Raw genomic sequence first — 13,828 nt, 5'->3', positions numbered from 1 at the left:
GGCTAAAGAAACTGTATTGTCAAGTATTCATTATTAACTTCCATTTTTTTTCTTTGTGAACAAAGAAAATGTAGCCCTTACATGCCAATGATGCCTCAGCAACAGGAAACAAGTTCTACATTTCTTCCTGGTAAGTTATTGTCCTTGACAATTAAGTGCTAGTATGTTTCATAATGTTCTCTGGATTATTTATAACCTAAATGCGAAAAATCATTGTATTGTGTGGTTCCGGAAGGAAAGAGGCGGGACTTCCGGGTCTCTGCAGGAGACTAAGGGAAGCAGGAAGAGGAAGGTAGATTTCACCATGCTTCAAAGGGAGAAAAGGTACCCAACCATGTGAGATCTTGGGCGGGACAGCCATAGGCTGCTTGCTTCCCCAGGTAGGAAATTAGAAATGCAACTAAGTGGGAGGGGACCAGTTTTGGGTTGCGGAACAAAGAAGGTAACTGAGCAACTAAAGTTGAGGGCAGATTTAGGGTGCTGAGCTGGGAGTAAAAAGAAGGGCACCGGATAGCCAAGAAGGGCTTAGAAGAGCCCACCAATTGAGCTGATAAGGCAGGTTGAAAAATACGCTAATGTGTGTGTGTGTGTGTGTGTGTGTGTGTGTGTGTGTGTGTGTGTGTGTTTCATCCACGGATCCAAGGGAACCTCGGTGGGGCTGGTAGAGCCATCTTCCCAGAGCTTAAAGCTGGGTAGCAAAAGCTACATGCAACAGATCACCTTGGTGTTAAAGTTAATTTGAAATGGACTTAATACGTTTTTATAGCAATGTTCAACCAGTTAAATCTTTCTGAAACCCTAGAGTTAGACAAGATCAGACAGTTGCTGACCCATTCTTATTAGAGTGAGGAACAAACAGACAAGGAACTCTAAATGCTCCTCAAGGTCCTGTCAGGGACAGCCCCCACAGGTGGTTCAATGATGTGGGAAATGCCTGATGATTCCATTGTCCAGAGACAGGAGAAGCATTTGGTTGTTAATTCCAACTCTACAGTTAGGTGGTGCTTGAACTCGGACCTGAAATCTGGTGAGTCGAGTATAGAGCTCAGAAAGCAAATTGCTTGGGCTATGGCTCATACCAGTTCTGATAGCATCTCCCTTAGGGTTCATCCTTCTAATAAGAACCAAAAAGGAGAAGCCAGCTCCCTTCAGAAAACTATGGTCACAGTTAGGCCTACAACATGTGTTTTCATCTGTCTTTACTCCGATGATAAATTTGACAATGACAAAATTTCTCTGCTTTAGTCTATGCAGACATCAGATTTGAGAATCCATATTTGAGCTCTTAATGTCTGAGTTTGGAGGCTTATTTTAAAATGATATAGGCCAAGTAATATTTAACTCCTGGAACTTCTTTTCTTTATTTATTTTTATTGAAAATATTCTTCTCTCATGCAGTCCATCTTGATCACAGTTTCCCCTCACTCCACTCCTCTCAGCTACCCCAATCCCACCCCCCATCCACTCTTCCATTTCCCTTCAGAAAAGAACAGGCTTCTAAGAGACAACAGCCGAACATTACAAAGTAAGATACAGTAAGACAAGGCAAAACCCTCGATAAAAAAATGAGGCCACACAAGGCAACCTGATAAGAGGAAAAGAGTCCCAATAAGAGGCAAAATATTCAGAAAAATACCTGCCTAACTGTTCTGAGTCCCATAAAACCACGAAGATAATGACCAGCATGGGACCTACATGAAGAGGCAATGGCTTGCCACTTCAGTGTCTGCAACCCTTTATAAGCCTTGATTAGTTGATTCTCTGGGCCATGTTCTCCTGGTATCCTCCATTCCCTCTGACTCCTACAATTTTTCCTCCCTTTCTTCTTAAGAGCTCTCTGATCTCCAAGGGGGGGGGGGACCTGATGGAGAAATCCAATTTAGATTCTTTTTTTTTCAATTTTCCAGAATTATTTATTGATTTTTAGGTGGTGACTTGGAAATGAATGTTGAAGCATCTCCACATTAGTTGAAGTTCTTTTCTACCCCCTGTGAATTCCAAGCCACACTTCAATAGTTCTTGGATTCTTATCTCTCTGCATAATGTCTTGCTGTGGGTTTTTCCACCTGTTCCTATGTTTTCAATCATTGAAATGTGATTTCAAAAATGCGTAATCCTTATCTGCTATTGGAAATTTACTTCACAATATTTTTTTTTGTTTTTTTTCCATTTTTCTTTGTTTATAGTACTTTTTGACTTATTGATGTTTGACTCATTTTGATTTTTTTGTTTTCAACCTTTTTTTCCTATTTCCAGTATTTTGTTTTGATTTGTGTGTGTGTGTGTGTGTGTGTGTGTGTGTGTGTGTGTCTGTGTGTGTGTTGGATTTGAATGACAGAGCGACAGGGAGATTAAGGAGGTAGAGAGAAAGAACATGAAGTTGAGTGTATATTGAAGTAGAGAGGATCTGAGAGGAGTTGGTGAAGGGGAAACATGATCAAAGTGTATTTTATGAAAACAATTTTAATTTAGAAATATAATCATAGATAATAAACTAAAATACAACGAGCGTAACTTAACTTGAATGATTCCATATGCATAACTTCCACATACTCTGAATTCTATGTATACTTCAAATGTCTGTGTGTTTATGTGTGTGTGTATATACATATACATATACATATACATATACATATACATATACATATAATTATTCCATATATTTAACCCCAACTTCCACCTTCTAGAGCTTCAAATCAATATTGTCAACTTCACTTTGACCTTCATACTAACTTGAAGGCACCACACTCAATATAACAAATTCTACTCTTGTCTACTATGATGGTTAATATTGATAGTTAACTTTACAGGGTCTAGAGTCACAAAAGAGACAAGTCTCTAGGCATGCTTGTGCAAGATTATCTCAATGAGGCTATGTGACAGCAGACTGTGAGTGCAGGTGGCACCATTCCATGGGTTGGAGTCTTTGACAGCATGAACAAGAGAAGGCACAGAGGGATAGAAGCACACATCCTCTTTGCTTCTTTAGTGAGTACACTGCAGGTAGCTGCCTCAAGCTTTCCTTCCTTTAACCTCCCCACTAGATAGACTCACTTTTAAAAGTAAACAAAAGATAAACCTTCCTTAATTTTCTTATGTTAGATATTTTAACATAGCAATAAGCTTACTAACTTACACAGCTTCATAACTTACTTCTTTTTTCCCTTAGTGCCGTCATACCATACTCAGCTTCTTAGACAAAAAAATTTTAAGACTTCTTCCTCTTCTATTCTGTACGTTAAAAATAGGTAAGGATTTATATATTATGAACTAGGTCCTTCATATTGCTCTTAAATATGATTCAGTTTTTACATAGCTTTCTTTTCTTGTCCTCATTTGTTGTAATCATAGTAAGTCAGCAGGAATAATTTACTCAGCAATTTCTGTCAAAAACCAACCCCACTAGTCGGCAACTTGGGTTGGAAAATAAACAAAAATGTGCTGTGTCTCTTAATTTTTAAAGTATCATGTGAAAATTCAGGGTATTCCAAGTTTATCTTTCCCTTAGCAGTTTTTTAAAAACTCATGCCATTCCAATTGACTTAAATCCATATGCCAACTTCATTTATTTACAACAATAGCTAAGGTTTCATAGGTGCTTACTATGAAATTGTTTATGTCATCCTTATTTTCCTTAAACAACATCAGAGTTTGAACCTGAAGTATTTCTCACAGGCTCATGATTTGACCTCTTGTTTCCCAGTCAGTGGTGCTATTTTGAAGGCTGTGAGGCCTTAAGGAGGTGGGTCTTAGCTGCTCCAAGTAGATTAGCAGTAGTATGACCCTGAAGTGTATACCTGTTGCTGGTTCCAGCCACGCACTGCCTCCAGATACTCTGCCATCAAGCGTTTGTTGCAAGGACCGTGATATAGCTGTCTCTTGTGAGACTAGGCTGGGGCCTAGCAAACACAGAAGTGGCTGCTCACAGTCAACTATTGGATGGATCACAGGGCCCCCAATGGAGGAGCTAGAGAAAGTATCCAAGGAGCTAAAGGGATCTGCAACCCTATAGGTGCAACAACATTATGAACTAACCAGTACCCCGGAGCTCTTGACTCTAGCTGCATATGTATCAAAAGATGGCCTAGTTGGCCATCACTGGAAAGAGAGGCCCATTGGACAGGCAAACTTTATATGCCCCAGTACAGGGGAATGCCAGGGCCAAAAAATGGGAATGGGTGGGTAGGGGATGTGGGGGGGAGGGTGGGGGGAGAGTAGGGGTTACTTTTGGGATAGCATTGGAAATGTAATTGAGGAAAATACATAATAAAAAAAAAGAAATGAATCTCTGCTTCCTACTCCACATCCACCAGTGGAGACATACGACAGCCATGCCTTCCAGCTTTCCGGAGTCAGCATGTTGAAACTATGAATCAAGATAAACCTTTCTCCTGGAGTTATTTCCACCAAGTGTTTTGGTAATAGCATTGTTAAAGAAGCTAATGCACTGTGGTGAGGCAGACATTATGCTTACTACTTGATCTCAAGACTTTAGAGTCATTCTGAGATGTGTAGTTTATGAAATCTAGTAAAAATGCCATCAGTTATACTTTATACATGTTTTCCCATTCCAATCATCTGGGGCGGAAATGTCTTACCAATCATAAAAGTCTCCACTCTAAACAGTTGTAAGATGGTAGAGATCTATTGGTCTTGCTATTGTTGAGTCATACTAGATAATTCTACTTTTTATCCAGTTGCCCACAAATACAGAGAAGCAAACAAAGACAGACAAATAAACAAAACCCAAAGAGATATAAGCTTCAGCATCATCTTCTTAGGGTTTCAAAGATGAAGAGAACCCTCTACATCTTCCTCTCCTTGCGGAGTTTTTGTATTTGAAGAAATAGTTTGTGTGGTAGAAACAGTTTCCCGGAGTAGAAAGAGGGCTAGGAAGAACACTCAGTGGGTTGACTACTTGCCACTCAGTCATGAAGGCTTGAATTTGAATGGCCAGACCCCATGTTAAGCCATGCACAGTGCCATCTGTAATTCCAGTACTAATATGTTGAAAGCTCAAGGGGCAGCTACATTGCTGTACATGTGGTAAACATGAGACCCTGAATCAAACCACATGAAGAGCAATGATCAATTTCCCAGCTTGTCGTCCTATCTCCAGGCATCACACACACACACACACATACACACACACACACACACACACACACACACACACACACACACACACACAGTCATAGACCAGTCAGGGGCTGATCACCACACTCACTAGCAGGGTACAAGTTCAGAATTCAGTGCTCTGTTTCTAAGCTGTATTGACCACACAGCCTCCCATCGTGACCCTTCATCCATTACTCTTGGTTTTATCAGGTGTGGTTTTGTTTTGCTCACTTATGAAATGTCTAAGATTTTCTACTTAATCTAATTAGTGTATTTGTGTTTAAAACAGTTTTGCACACACTTATGATTGTACTTATGAGAAGGAATGGGCAGCACAACCTCAGATTCAACTTCCTCCTTGGGCCCTTAGCTTCACTCTTATTTAGAAAAATAAATGAACACATGAATGGTTATTTTAATATATAATCTAGAAATTTTCATACCTCATTTTATTAGATATAGTTGCATAAATCTCCTCACTTATTTCTATTATCTAAGCTTTTCTAAAGGTAAATTGTAAAGTAAAGCCACAACTACCTTGAACAATCGTTTTAAAGCATAACTATACTTCGTCTTTCCAAGGGACACCCTCCCATATCCCCAAATTCCTGAATGAGCACCTTTGGTCCAAGAACACTTTTATTCATTGTTTTGAGATGAATGAGTTGCAACAGTTATTATTTCTCTCCTGCTTGGTTCAGGAGGAAGTATATACATTTATAGTGACACAGAGGATGATCATATTAAACCAAAAGGACTTTTTAAATTTGAGTATTCATTTATGTTTGTCATATAAATTGGAGGGGAAAATAATTTTCTCTGCTGGAGTATAAAATAAATTAGACATAATGGTACATAAAAGGCAAATCATAGCCACTCTCTTGAGAAACTAATGCCATTTACGGGATATGAAGCATTAGAAAAAAGAAATTTTCATAACATGTTTAACCTGTTCTGGTTTTCATGTTCCACCAACAGAGCCCTCCTCTGATGTCCACATTGTGAGGAGCTGGTGACAATAACTAAATGTACTGCATTGTTAGAAATTGAGTCATTTCACACGACATGGAGACAACTTTTCTCCGAGGCTTAAACGCCCTCTTGATGTTCCATTTCTTGGGCGCTGGGGATATTTTTAGTGGGATAGTTTTACTGCAACATTTAATGTCCTTGGTAGGGTATGTGACCTCTGAAAGCTAGCTCATGTTTACAGACCATGCTAGTCATTGTGTAACTCTTCAGGAAGAGCGAAATGCATTAGGCTTGAAGAACCCACATAATGTGCTTATTAGATTTGCAAGTCAATAGGTTCTCCTGTAATTGTGTTAGGAAGGCCAAGGTAGAAGCTGTAGGATTCTAAGTGAGATGCAAATCTAACCATCAGTCAAGGAGACTTTGCACTGCTTTAGTGAACAAGATGTCTCCTCTTAGCATTGTGGGTGTCACTGTTGAGGTTGAAAGCTTGCTGAGATGCTTTCCATCTGTAGGGGCAGGAACAAAACTTACTGAGTTTATCTTCCAGTTGTACAACAATGCTTTCTGAAATGTCCTCGTGTTTGTATGAATGAAAGTACACATGATATTTCTAGACACACGCGTGCCTAAAATGGCAGTAAATGCAGTTTAAAAGATAATTTGAATATATCATTTTGAATAAAACAATCATCTTTTAAAGGTTAATTGTTAATATTAAAGGCTTATAGGAAGCTCCAGCATAATTAGAAAAAAAATAAACTCAGTGAAGAAATAGACATGTAACACACCACTGTCTCAGGACGAAACCCACTTGCCTTCTGAAAGCTGAATTGAGACAATGCTAAGGTGTTTCTTTTTACACATTAGATTATTAAAATATAAAAATATGATAATTCTAAATTATTTACAGTACATATTCTCATAAGACTTTCTTATGGTAATATGGTAATATTTCAGAAGAAATCACTGGTAATTTTTAACTATATATACTCACTTAACCCACTTTCATGCCTTCCCTGACACCTGCGATTAACATACAAACTAAGATTTTTATTATGAGATTGTTTATAAAGTAGGATATTAGACACTTGTATGCATTCAGCCATAAAGTTGTAATCAAACAAGATAAGTTCCTCTGTAAAATTCTCTGGCATAAAGCAGTGGTAAACATAGGGTGCATATATCTCTATAGTAGGGTATGGAGTTCTCTGGACTAAACTAGCTGGGTCATATGATAGTTCCACTTTTATATTTTGGGGAAATGTTCAAACTGACTTCCACAGTGGCTGTATTGCATTACACCACCGCAAACAGTGAACAATGATTCTTTGCTCTGTATATCCCGTCCCATCTGTGTTGTCAGATTTGTCAATGATGACTATTCAGACTTGGATGAAGTTATTTTAAAGTAAGTTGACTTTGTATCCCCTAATGGCTGGAGTTATTGAGCACTTTCAGCCTGGGTGATGAATAAGTGCATAAAAATATATTCAATAGTGGAAGTGCACATCCCGACACGAAGCTCTGCAGCTTCCAGTCTAAATGATTATCCTAACTCTGTAGAAGTTCCTTGGGAGGCATAGACTTAATTACGTAGACATAATTTAAGAGACATAGTGTTTGGAATAAGGAATTATACATGTGAATCCTTTGTGTAAAGTTAGGAATGCAACAGATACATATATTTACAGAAACATGCATAGACATACATAAAATATACACCTGTGCTTATTCTATATATAATGCTATTTTAGGAAAATGGTGGGAACTATCTGAAAGAATGAAAATCACAACACAGGTCACCTTTGGTCAAAGAGCCGGTGAACACTTTGATTTTATTTGTAGCATTTGGTCTTTGGACAGTATGAAGAATTTCTATTTTATTTGGATAACTAAAAAAATAATAAGCATTCAAAAAGAGCATCATTAAGGAAATGTACATTGAAACTATGGTACCTTTTCACTGTCCACTAAATGAGAAGTAAAAATAATGACAAAAACCAATCATTTGAAAGTTAATCTGTATTTATAAGCACTATTATACTAGTGGATTGCATTTTTGTTGAGGAGAGAGGGTTTGAAAATAGGACTGAGATGCATTTTGAAACAAACACAAGAAAGATGTAAACACTGGATGTTAGGACATAATATAGACTACTCACTGTCCTTTCTGTCAGAACCCTGAAGTTACAAGATACCAATTTAGCTTAATGAACCTGAAATGGAAACCTTTATTTAGGATAGGCAGAGCCAGGTCTTTGTACGAGCTAAACAATGTCTATAGAAAGATTGTTTGCAATTATTGATGAATTTAAATATATTTTAGAAAACATCATTTAGGATTGAAGAAATGTCTGAGCCCTCAAAGCAATCGTCTCTGGAGCATGAGGACTTGGATCACCACTCCACAAACTCATGTAAAAAACTAGGTGCACCAGCACATACCAATAATGGTGAGATGGGAGTCAGCAACAGGTGAGTCCTTTACTTGTCCAGTCCAAGGCGAGTCCTTTCCTCAAAAGCAACAGCAAATTAAAAGGTACCTATAAACATAACTGGAGATAGTCATTTGAGCTTCACCTGTAGCTATTAGTACAGTCATGTGACAATCTCAAAAATTATAAGGCAAAAACCAAGATTTACTAAGGAGTCTGGATTTAGAGCAAAAATCTGTAAACTGTTAAATAACTAACACCTTCACACAGCAGATTATTACAAAAGAATTGAAATTTTTTACAATGAGAATTCATAAATATTTTAGAAAGTATTTCTAATGTACTTTCTCTCATGGAGATAAAACAGTGCTGAGAAGAAAACAACACTCACAGTTATCATTCAAACTAGTACCTTGTGCCCTCCAGAGCTCTAATTCAGAGGCAATGGGTACAGTCCCGAGTTTCCTTCACACCATCCCCCTCCCAACACGTGTGTATGATCTCTAGTGTTTAGTATTGGTGGTTGCATATACTGGCTTGATTAATTCTGCAACCTATGAAATACCTGTATCAGTATGGCTGAAAGGCTGAAAACTCTGTACTAGACTACCGAAAAAGAAATCTGAGAGTCTAGCACACTGAAATACTGAATCTATTCCCTATGGTCAGCCCATGATCCTATATGATCAGCCAAATGGGAATCCTACTTACTTGCTAACCTGAAATATCCAGAGGTAACCCATTTCACTGAAGCAGTAATGCTGATTGAGTAGACATCAGTTTCCTGGAAAACCAGTATGATGACCTCAGCTCTGGAGCCTAGAGAAAAAGTGAGTTGTTTGATCTTGAAAAGATGATAAGGTAATGGCAGAGTGCTAGAGGCTGGTGAAAGCTATAAACAAGCAGTGCCAAGCCACGGTCAGCACAGGTAAGAGCAGAGGGCTTGGGTTCATAGGAAGGTCTACTCATGTGCAATCAATCCTGAGTTCCTTAATACAAAGAGGGTAGATTTCGGGAACGTGCTTGACCTTTAAGGGGAGTGATGTTCCAGACTGAAAGAGCACCAAGTTAAATAGCTTAAATTTCATACTTACACTGGGCTGTAGATCTAGAATCCAGGATGCAGGATGCAGATTATTTGAGGAACCCTTATACACAGGTGTAGTGATGAGATATGAAGTATTTCTGAACCTTATAAACACTCACACATTGATAACAGGGGGATGGTTGGAGGGATTATAGACATATCCTCATGTTTATACTTCAGGCCAATGATAGACAATGGCAGAAGCTAGCAGTTCCCTGTTTGAGGTTCCTTAACGAATAAGGTGACAGAGAGTTTAGAAAATGCCAAGAGGAAATCTCTGGATCTGCCTATATGTAGAGCATTCATCATGATCAGGAACATGCAATGCATCTCTGGAAAAACTATAGAAGTTAGCTGAGTATTGCAGTTGCTACAACATTTCCATTTGAGCTAGCACTGTGGTCAGCTCAAAAGGCAGGTGGAATGGGAATAATTCTATTTTGATAGTTGTAATTTTTTAATTACAAATCTGATAGGTTCAATGGAACTGACATTTTAAATTAGGATAACTTTGCTCTTGTCATTCACCCCTAATAATACAGAAACATTCTCCAGAAATGTAGACATATTTTTACTATCTTGTTTTGGGGATAGGTCACCTTTACTGCTTTCAGCTAAGACACATTAAAGGGCTTTTTAATCAACTTGATATCCCATAGGACATCTAGCTCATCTATTATGTTAGAGACAGTCTATTAAGTGGACCTGGAGAAGCAAACACACAAGATTTCCTATTAAGAAACGCTCTTGACAGAGGATGGAAGATAAACATGCATAAAAGATTAGTGTCTGGATTGTATAGAATTTAGTGTCTGTTCCATTATCTGGATTAAAGTGGGGAATACGATTTTCTACCCAGTAAACGTAAAGCAAAGAAAGAAAGAATCTTTGGTAAACTTTAGATTTTTAAGGTAACATAAAAAAAAAAAAAAAACAAACTTTGGGTAAGTTTATTCAATTGTGTAGTGCTTGACAGAGGCTATATCCATAGAGGAGCTTTGCAACAGAGCTACTTGGTTGCAAGCAACCTTGTAGCTAGAATTTCTTGACTCAGTAGACTCAATGTTACTGGGGAATGTCTGACATAAATGAATGTGCCTTTCAGAGTTGTTGAGTTAGAAAGGCTGGCCTCATACCCGTAGGGTTGTTCCATAAGGACTTTGTTTAGTTTGCAACAATGGTTCTTCAATTTCCATGCAGCTCCTGACTTGCTCTTTGGCCTCAGTGGAGACCATTCTTGAAAATGACAAGAAATGATTGTTTGATTCAATATGTCCATCAAGAACAAGGCATTAATCAATCAAACATGTCACAGAATCAGACGTGCAGAGCAGTATTTCCTTTTAAAACTGAAGTAATAAAAATAAAAGGTGTTTTCAGGAGGTCAGAAATTAGAAACAAAGAGTGAGCAACTCAGACATTCATGGTAACTGTTGAAGACACAAATAAATCAAAAGGAATCTTTTTTCTCTAAGCTGTTTCTCAGGAGTTTGCCATAATGACAAAACTCTTAACAAATCTTCTAGTTTTACTTGATAGCACCTTTCTGTTTAAATACTATAAAATTTTGTTCAAATGCAGAAATTTCAAACATTGCCTTTTTGCTTAATGTGTCTATGTGCATTCACACATAAAGATACATACGTTGTATACCAATATGTTTTCGCAAGAATGGACACATGGCACATTTACTTTGCTTTGAAATTCCTCTTAGGTGTGTTTTTAGGCTTTGATGAGCAAATTCTGAGCAATATTTTATTTACGGTATCAAGTCAATTAGCTTCTTCTGATAGAATTATGTGCTGACCTGTTTGTTGTCCTCTATGGCTTATAAGACTAAGTATTGGTCAGTTTTCTATTGATGCAGCAACATGCCTGAGGCTGGGTGGATGAGAGAGAGAGAGAGGTGGGGGGTAGGGAAGGAAGGAAAAGGAAGGAAGAGAAAGAAAGAAAGAAAGAAAGAAAGAAAGAAAGAAAGAAAGAAAGAAAGAAAGAACAAACACTAAATAAATCAATATGAGCTCCAGACAATTTTTTTGAATCTTGGAGTATGACTTTCTGTGATTTTTAGGCACTTACTTGATACACATGCTAATGAGCATATAGTATAATTCAAATCTTAAATGTCTACTCAAAGCCCACACATATCAAAGGGTTGGTACTAGACCTTGGTATTCCCAGGAGGTTTTTGGAACTTTCAAAACTTTGGGCCTGAATTAGATTATTGGGTGCATGCCCTGAAAGAAATGCTTGGACACCACTCATATCTTTCTTTTGTGCTTCCTAGTGCCACAAGATGAGGCATACTCCCGGTTACAATGCACCACCTTCAATCAGCTAAAAGCATCTAACCAAGGATGAAGAACTATCTCCCAAACCGTGAGACAAAAATCAACATTTCTTCCCTTTCAGGGGGGCTGTCTTGGGTACTTTGTTACAACAACAGGAAGCTGGCTGATACAGCATATAACTAAAGATTTGCTAGGTATCATTTTATCTTCTGAGACCATGTTGTGAGTAGCATTTCCCTTTTCCAAGTCCTTTGTATTTGTCAAGTCTAGAAATAGGGGTTTGCTTGAGGTATCAATTCCATCTGTTTCATTCATAGAAACTGCTTGGCTCTCCTGGGCTTCTTTATCCTACATTGTGGCCTGGCACCTTGCCAGTCCACAAACTATGGTGCTCATAGGGTTTATTTTGGGTTTCTTTTCACAGGTAGCACTGCCCTCTGTGGCTCTCTACCTTTCTCTGTCTCTTCTACCTCCTCAACTCCCCTTCCCATGCCCTAAATAAACTCTATTCTATTCTAAACCCATGGTGTAGCTGATACCTCAGGGCGGAAGGGATGCCTCAACATGGGCGTGCAGAGGCACCTCCTTCCCAGAGCCATGCCGAGTCTGTACCAAACATACCCCTGGTTTCTTTTTCTTTTTTTATAAAACACAACAACCATGAGTGGAGGCAAACATTACAGTGTCTCCTCAGTTTATAGAGTTAGAGTGGAATCAGCATGAGATGTAAGGAGTCAATGATAATTAAAAGTGACAACTACAGAAGTATATTTTATACATGTGATCACTTATGAATGAGACCCTCCGCAGTGCCTTTAAGAAGAATGGGTGATTTAGGGTGTAAGTTACAGGAATGGCCAGGCCCTGCCACTGAGGACCTTCCTACTGCAGAACACTCAGCAGGACCCAGCTACTCCAGACTGGGAAAGCCAAGCTCTGCCTTACAGAGTAAAGAGCCCAAGCTTAGGTGTTGAAAATTCACCAAGCTCCATCCTGGAACACCCCCACCCTGAAATCCTATATAAACCCTGTCTTCTGCTCAGTTCTCTGCTGCTTCTTACCCCAGCAGAGGCAGCCAGACTCCTGAAGTTCCCCCATGCCCCCCACCCAACAAATCTTTTGTGTGAGGTTTGTTGTGTGGTGTGACTTTGTGGTATTCCCTGGTTCCCTACCACCATGATACTCTCCCCTTTAGACCTGTAGCACTTTCCTTGGGGAAAGCTGCTCCCATCAGAACTTCTCCCTCATCCCCCCCTCACTGGCTTTGGGATGCCTACTCAGTAGACAAGCAGGCCTCTCTGCAGCCACAGTGGCAGCTGCACTTCCCTTGGTGTGCTTCTCTCACTAAGTCCACAGAGGGCTGACTTTCCATTCCTAAATCCTTATTGTGTGCTTGCTTGTTTGCTGAGACTCAAAGGCTTTGCATTGTGAATGATAAAAGCATTGTGTTTTTCTGACCTGTGAAATCCACAATCACAGACTTCTTGTACAACCCCCTCCCCCCTCCGCCTTTCTTTTTAACTAGGAACATACTGAAAATAAAGGCAGAAGTATTATGTGGAATTAGGTATTTACGTTGATTTTTTTCCAACCTCCACAAACAACACAGCTAATTTTGCAGCAAGTCTTTTCTGTTGCTTGGGATTTTTATCTATCGAATTATGAAATTTCAAAAGTTACTTGTTATTGAATAAGTAGTCTCTGTGAAGCTTAAATTAAAATTCTTTTTGTTGATACCTCAACTGAGTGTTCCCCTAATAACAAACAACCCCCCCAAACTTCTACCAATTTAGATACTCACCTTATTTCTTCGTTTGACTATTATTCTGGTATATTAGCCCCTCATCTGGGTCTGCTAGCCTATTCAGTTATAGAAGAAAATTTTCAGAAAATTTTATTCTGAATATTTCCAATGACAGTGT

The 13,828-nt window shown here is 38.7% G+C and overlaps 1 long non-coding RNA gene across 2 annotated transcripts; it reads left to right on the top strand.

Moving 5' to 3' along the window:
• Window positions 1–315: 315 nt before the first annotated feature.
• Gm42271 lies at window positions 316–13,605 on the top strand. 2 transcript variants are annotated; one of them, XR_881186.1, is made up of 3 exons: window positions 316–380; window positions 8,420–8,568; window positions 11,903–13,605. It is a non-coding gene; the product is annotated as a predicted gene, 42271 (long non-coding RNA). The 2 variants fall into 2 exon arrangements; XR_881185.1 differs by lacking the exon at window positions 316–380 and adding an exon at window positions 3,211–3,248.
• The last annotated feature ends 223 nt before the right edge of the window (window positions 13,606–13,828 follow it).

Source organism: Mus musculus, chromosome 4 (assembly GCF_000001635.26).
Source record: "Mus musculus strain C57BL/6J chromosome 4, GRCm38.p6 C57BL/6J".
In the NCBI taxonomy this organism is placed as follows: Eukaryota; Metazoa; Chordata; class Mammalia; order Rodentia; family Muridae; genus Mus; species Mus musculus.
Note: the sequence above shows the minus strand (reverse complement) of the source record. Positions and strands in the feature narration are given on the sequence as shown.